This window comes from Myotis myotis, unplaced genomic scaffold (assembly GCF_014108235.1).
Source record: "Myotis myotis isolate mMyoMyo1 unplaced genomic scaffold, mMyoMyo1.p scaffold_m19_p_1, whole genome shotgun sequence".
Taxonomy (NCBI): domain Eukaryota; kingdom Metazoa; phylum Chordata; class Mammalia; order Chiroptera; family Vespertilionidae; genus Myotis; species Myotis myotis.
This window is the reverse complement of record NW_023416313.1, coordinates 169,449,893-169,457,102: the sequence shown is the minus strand read 5'-3', so window position 1 is coordinate 169,457,102 and position 7,210 is coordinate 169,449,893.

The following is a 7,210-nucleotide window of genomic DNA, read 5'->3' as shown; positions in this document are numbered from 1 at the left end:
TTTTGTGTGATGTGTTTTAAGTATTATTCATTTAAGTTACTGAAACTTAATGAAATGAGAATGAAATGTTGAGCTTCTTTAAGATTAACGCACTATGCAAGCATGTGTAGTTTTTATATCCCCCAGGTTCAGTTTTTAAAACACCCCTTCCACGTTGCTGTCTCACACGGTAGTCCTTTAACATTCTGTATTGGCAGTGTAGTGCAGACTAAGCTGCACATTCCCTTTGCAAGTTCAGATTATCATGCCCATTCATATTCCTCCTAGAATCCCTTATCCTCAAAACAGTTCTATTTTTCCTTAATCACTACTACAGAGCCTTTGCATTAAATTGCTGCCCCATGCTAGATAACTTTTGCAAATGGTTAAAAGAGTATGTACTTTGAAAACAAATTAGTATTTATATTGTAAATATATGTAAAAAACAAAGAACCGTGTATTTGGCTTTTATTTTTAGCTGAGACATATATGTGATTGAGTGCATTTCTGATAGCCATCAGATACTTTCCATTCTAACTTTACAGCTGACAAGAGGAGAGGGGGAGATGTCTTAAGCCTTGTCCCAACTTACTTTCTTATTCAGGGACACAATGAAAGACATTTGGCAACTGGGAAAACCACGGAACAAGGGAATTTGAATCCATCATAAGCCTTATCTCCGTTCCCCTTAGAAAGAAGAGTGGTCTTACTTTATTTTATTTTAAATATATATTTTTATTGATATAGGGAGGAAGGGAGAGGGAGATAGAAACATCAATGATGAGAAAGAATCATTGATAGGTTGCCTCCTACATGCTCCCTACTGGGGAATCCAGCCTGCATCCCAGGCATGTGCCCTGACTGGGAATCGAACTGTGACCTCCTGGTTCATAGGTCCATGCTCAACCACTGAGCCACTCTGGCCGGGAAAGAAGAGTAGTTTTAGATGTTTGTGTATTGACAGTGGGCAACAGCATATCAGACAACAAGGCACAAATACTGGGACAAAGCTGCAAGAGTGGGTTAGAAAATAGGTACCACTTAAGTATGCCAGACCCAAGAGTTCTGGGAGTCTAGAACCCGGTGAGCATTCTGGAATTTGAGAGACTAGAAGGTCTTTAGTTTGGAAACCAGCTAATGGGCAGACTCTTCAAGAGAATCTAGACAGGTGATGAGTGTGGGTTGGCCAGCAAGAAGCCTCTTATAAATTTATTTTAAAATACCAGAAGAGAAAGGGCTGTTTGTATTTTATAAAAGTAAGAACACAATGTTTTCATGGCACACATTTATAACGACTTATCTCACTCATCAGGCTGGATGGAAATAACATAAGATTGGGACCCAAAAGGTTTGGATTGTAATCCTACCTCTCATGGGACTGACTCCAAGAATCCTCTAACCCTTCTGTGCCTGTGTGATTGAGAAGATGGGGTGATATTTCTAGTACATGGCTTTCCACCTTTCTGGGCATATTTCAAAAAATTTTCAAGAAGATGATTGAAGCATCTGGGCGCATCTTGTGCTCTTCCTGACAAGCTTGTGCGAGAGAAATGTGCTCACATTTTGTTGCTCTACTTCTTAGGGTCTTCTTTGCCCATGCTGTTCTTCCCAGTGAGGAGTGGTCCCCCAGCACTGTCTGCTCTCACTTGTCCTGGTACTAGATCTACCTTAATGGTTCTTTTCCACCCTTTGGCTATAGGGGGAGATTTTGCTGCACTTTCTGCATCACTCCTCTTTGTATTCTCAGATTATGTCAGTCGATTGAGTGTTGGCATGCAGGTAAAGACACCAGCAGACAACCCACAGTGCTACTACCTATGGTAGATAATAGAGATTTCCTCATTTCAGGTTCACTTGGCAGTTTTACAGACTAACAAAATGGGTCATAACTAATACTTACCTTTAAAAAGGAACTCCAGAATTTCTTACTAGAAGAGAATGGAAAATAATAAGTTATGCAGTGGGGATTGGCTGGGAGGCACTCACCAGGAAAATCCCTCCTCCTGCCATTTCCCCCACCATCTGTCATTCCCACAGGGTTAAAGAAAGGAAACAATTTCTCCTTCAAAAACTTCATCCTTGGGATCTCCACTCTTCCTTAAATTGTTTTGTGAATGAAGCAGTGATTCTTTTTAAAATTTCAATTTAAAAACTTATTTAATACATGTTTACTATAAAACTTTTCATCTATAATAATAAAAGCATAATATGCTAATGTTACCGGATGTCCTTCAGGAGGACCTTCCAGATGAAGCCAGGGCTTCAAGGGAAGCCCGGGTCCGGGTGCCTGCTGGCGGCCAGAGGGAAGCTAGTGCTGGCAGCCGGAGGAAGGAAGGCCTACTCTTGCACGAATTTTGTGCATCAGGTCTCTAATCCTATCAAATAAAAGAGAAACATGGTAATTAGTCATACCTCCGCTACCCTTCCCATTGGCTAATCAGGTCAATATGCAAATTAACTGCCAGCCAAGATGGCGGCCGGCAGCCAGGCAGCTTGAAGCGAACATGAGGCTTGCTTGCTTCAGTGATGGAGGACTCCAACGTTCCCCGCCTGCCGCTGCCGGCCTCTGAGCTTGCAATTTGAAACATTGTTACAAATATAGAAGCTAAACAAAACCTCAGAAACCTGCTTTCAGCCAGCCGGGATCTCAGAGCTGGAGTTGGAACAGTGTTTTGATTATAGAACCCAAACAAACCAGATACCTGCTTTCAGCAGCCAAGGCCTAAGAGCTGGAGCCAAGCCTCAGAGCTAAAGCTGGCCCAGAATAAAAAAGAAAAAAAGGAGTGGTTGGGAGCTTCAGTCACCTGCCAGCCTGAAAACAGCCCTCAGCCCCTCACCCAGACTGGCCAGGCACCCCAGTGGGGACCCCCACCCTGAAGGGTGTGTGACCAGCTGCAAACAGCCATCATCCCCTCATCCAGGCTGGCCAGGCACCCCAGTGGGGACCCCCACCCTGATCCAGGACACCCTTCAGGGCAAACCAGCCGGCCCTCACCTGTGCACCAGGCCTCTATCCTATATAGTAAAAGGGTAATATGCCTCCCAGCACCAGGATCAGCGTGACAGGGGGCAGCGCCCAAACCCCCTGATCGCCCTGCAGCTCTGTGTGTGACAGGGGGCAGGGCCACAACCTCCCTATCCACCCTGCTCTGTTCATGACAGGGGAAGGCACCCCAACCCCCTGATCAGCCCTGCTCTGTGCCTGATAGAGGAGAGCTCCCCAACCCCCTGATCGCCCTGCGGCTCTGTGTGTGACAGGGTGCGGCGCCCCAACCCCCTGATCGGCCCTGCTCTGTGTGTGACAGGGTGCGGCGCCCCAACCACCCCCCCCCACACACACACACACACACAGGCCCTGCTCTGTGTGTGTTGGGGTAGAGCCATAACCTCCCGATCGGCCCTGCCCTGAGTGTGACAGTGGCAGCACCCCAACCCCTGATCCTCCCTGCTCTGTGTGTGACAGGGGGTGGTGCCCCAACTCCCCTATCGGCCCTACTCTGTGAGTGACAGGGGGGAGCTCCCCAAACCCCTGATCAATCCTGCTCTGTGCGTGACGGGGTGGCGCCGCAACCTCCCCATCGACCCTGCCTTGAGTGTGACAGGGGGCGGTGCCCCAACCCCCCAATCGGCCCTACCCTGAGCGTGACTAGGGGTGGCATCGCAACCTCCCAATCTGCCCTGCTCTGTGCATGACAAGGGGCGGCGCCCCAACTCCCCAATCAGCCCTGCTCTGAGCCCGACCAGGGGCTGCACCTAGGGATTGGGCCTGCCCTTTGCCACCCAGGAGCAGGCCTAAGCCAGCAGGTTATTATCTCCCGAGGGGTCCCAGACTGTGAGAGGGCACAGGCCGGGCTGAGGGACCCTCCCTCCCCCCTGAGTGCACAAATTTTTATGCACCGGACCTCTAGTACTATATAATTATATAAACAAAATGTGAAAGTCCCTCCCTCTGCCTTCTAGCTATCACTGTTCAGAGATGGTCACTGTTAAAATTTAGGTATATGACTCCGTAAGGTCTACTAGACTTCAGAACAAACACAGTATCAGTCTAGATGAGAAACAGGCTTTTCATCACGGTAGGAACTCGCCCTTAATCCCTAAGAATATTGGAGCCAGCCCATTCTACTCCACCTTGAATTATCGGTCAGAAATATTTGTCTTAAACTTGGACACTGTGGGTAGAAGAAGAAAACATGAATGCCCACTCTGCGCCAGGCACTGTAAGCAATTTATAATTATTTAATACTGACAGTCATACTTTAGAGACAGTGTGGATATATTCTAGCGAGAGAAAAGGAGCTTGAAGAGCTTGCCCAAGATCTCCCAATAAGCAGAAGAGCCTGGATTCAAACTACGTTAAAGCTTCCCCCCCTCCCCCCACCCCCGACTCTACTACACTGTATTTTGCATTTTTGTCTTTTTACTTATAATTATGGCCTGGCATTAAAATACACTTTTCATCAATATTCTTGGAAATAAAGTTTATAATTTGCTTTGTGATAGGTGAGATATATAATAAGACAATGCCCATTCATCATTGGGGTGGGAGGGGGGATGAGTTTTAAAAAGACTTTAGGAAGGAATATCCTAAAGCAACTCAGATGCCATTCAACTTAGTTTACTGTCAGGAGACATGCCAATGTAGTTGAGGAAAGTTTTAGAAACACATTGTGACAAATACTTTATGAGATTTTAAAGGTTTAAAGCTTTAAAAATCTCTTCCAAACCCCACTGCTCATTGTTCTTTTTAATTCATTCAACATTTTCCTGTTCTACCCTTTCCAATTCATATAAAGGTCTGCCGCTCACTAAACCCCTAGGGAGGTGGCATCCTCCACTTTCTCGGTTCTACTTCCAATACCTACCTTGTTGAAACAAGTCTTTCTACAGTGTTCTGACCTGCTTATTTAGGTAAGTTTCCCCAGGCTTTGCTCACAGAAGTCACCATTTATCCTCAGGGGTTTTGGCATTCTGTATCTCATTTGGATTCCCTGAGTTGATCTTTTAGTCTCTTCCTATATATTCCTTTCATTAAAATCGTGTTCTGTTCTTGGTATTTGCAATATCAGCAATGATGCAGGTGGACTTTCCTCTCTCAGAAGTTTGAGGAATGGATGGGTAGGACATGATCTCATCTCCTTTACTCAAATTTCTACCAACCAAACCTCAAAAGGACCCCTGATCTTTTTAAAGGCGTTTATACACACCTACCAAGTACTCAGCCCGAAAAATCTTTTGTGCATGTACACATCAGAATCACCAGGGGGAGCTTTGGTTAAACATCAATTCTTGGACCTGGCCCCAGACCTAATGAGAATCTCTGTCAATAAGGTTTCTCAGTGATTCTAATCCCAGTGGCTAATTTAGTCAATTAAATTTAAATAAAAATTAAAATTCAGTTCCTCAGTTGCATTACATCTCAAATGAGCAATAGTCATATGTCGCTATTGACTACTGTATTGGATAGCACAGATATAGAATATTCCCATCATCACAGAAAGTTCTCTTGGACAGCACTGATCTAGAATATAGAGATGACAACTGAAGCTATGAGGGTGCAGCCATCACCTGGAGAGTGAAAAACAAGAAGAGAAAGGATTCCCAGAACAGAACTGTTAGAATGTTTTCTATTAAAAGGCAAGTAGAGACTCAACAAAGGAGAAAGAATGGCCAGAGTCTGTCAGGGGAGTGACATAATCTTAATGACTTTTATATTAAACACATTAGCTATAGGTCCAGAATAGGATGGAGGCTGGAATAACAGTGGAGGCAGCACACTGTTTTGTCTTTCTTTTTTTTATTTCTTTTTTTAACATTTAAGTATTGGGCTTTATTCAGTGCTTTTTCTGAATCTATTAAAATGCTTCATATAGTTTTTCTCCTTTAATTAATTAGAAAATTGCATAAAATACATATTAATGTTAACCATACCAGCATACATGAATAAACCACATTAGTTGACACACACAAAAAAGAAGGAAAGGCCAGAGAATAGGAGAGTGGGATCCTAGAAGTCAAGAGAAGAAATTTTAAAGAAACAGGATGTTGATGATCAGTGTGCAATTTTAAATATTAAGGTTGATGGTTGATAATATAGAGGGGTTTTACTTGGAGAAGCCCCCAATCGCCGGGTCACCTCCTGCCCCTGAGGGCTTCCAGACTGTGAGGGGGGCAGGCTGGGCTGAGGGACCCCTCTCCAGTGCATGAATTTTCATGCACCAGGCCTCTAGTTTATTAATAAAAATACAATTGTTAGATGCTTCAATTAGCTTAACTAGTACATTCTCTTTTCTCCCTCTAGTTCTGCATAAAAGGAAGGCAATTTAAATATCGATCAGCTGCCTCCTGCATGCATCCTACTGGGAATCGAGCCCACAAACCTGGCATGTGCCCTGACTGAGAATCAAACTGGTGGCCTCTTAGTTCATGAATCAATGGTCAACAACTGAGCCACGCTGGCTGGGCAAGGAAGGAAATTTTTAGTAGGTTACTTTGTGAATATGGAATGAGAATACTTATTTGATCTTACAAAGTTTCTCAGCTGATACACCTTATGGTGTTGGCTGCTGGTGAAGTCAGACTGGACCTTGGTTCAGCAACCTCAGTTCTTGAGTTCTAGCTAAGAAAGAATTCACAGCCAAGATTCATGCTATAAGACAGTGACGGCGAACCTATGACACGCATGTCAGAGGTGACACGCGAACTCATTTTTTTGGTTGATTTTTCTTTGTTAAATGGCATTTAAATATATAAAATAAATATCAAAAATATAAGTCTTTGTTTTACTATGGTTGCAAATATCAAAAAATTTCTATATGTGACACGGCACCAGAGTTAAGTTAGGGTTTTTCAAAATGCTGACAGGCCGAGCTCAAAAGGTTCGCCATCACTGCTATAAGAGAAAGTTTTTTGAGAAGTCACAGATGTAGAAGAAGTGAGCAGAAGAAGAAATAGCCTCAGGAAACAAGTTACAGAGGGGAAAAAAAGGAGCTCTTGGAGCTTAGGAGAGAGAAGGGTAAAAGGCAATGCACCTGGGGGGGTGGGGGGGGGGGACACAGGAGGGGGAGGGGAAAGGATATGCTCTTGAGAGGGAGATCCCTTTTAAGCAGCGGTTCTCAACCTGTGGGTCGCGACCCCTTTGGGGGTCAAACGACCCTTTCACAGGGGCCGCCTAAGACCATCAGAAAACACATATATAATTACATATTGTTTTTATGATTAATCACTATGC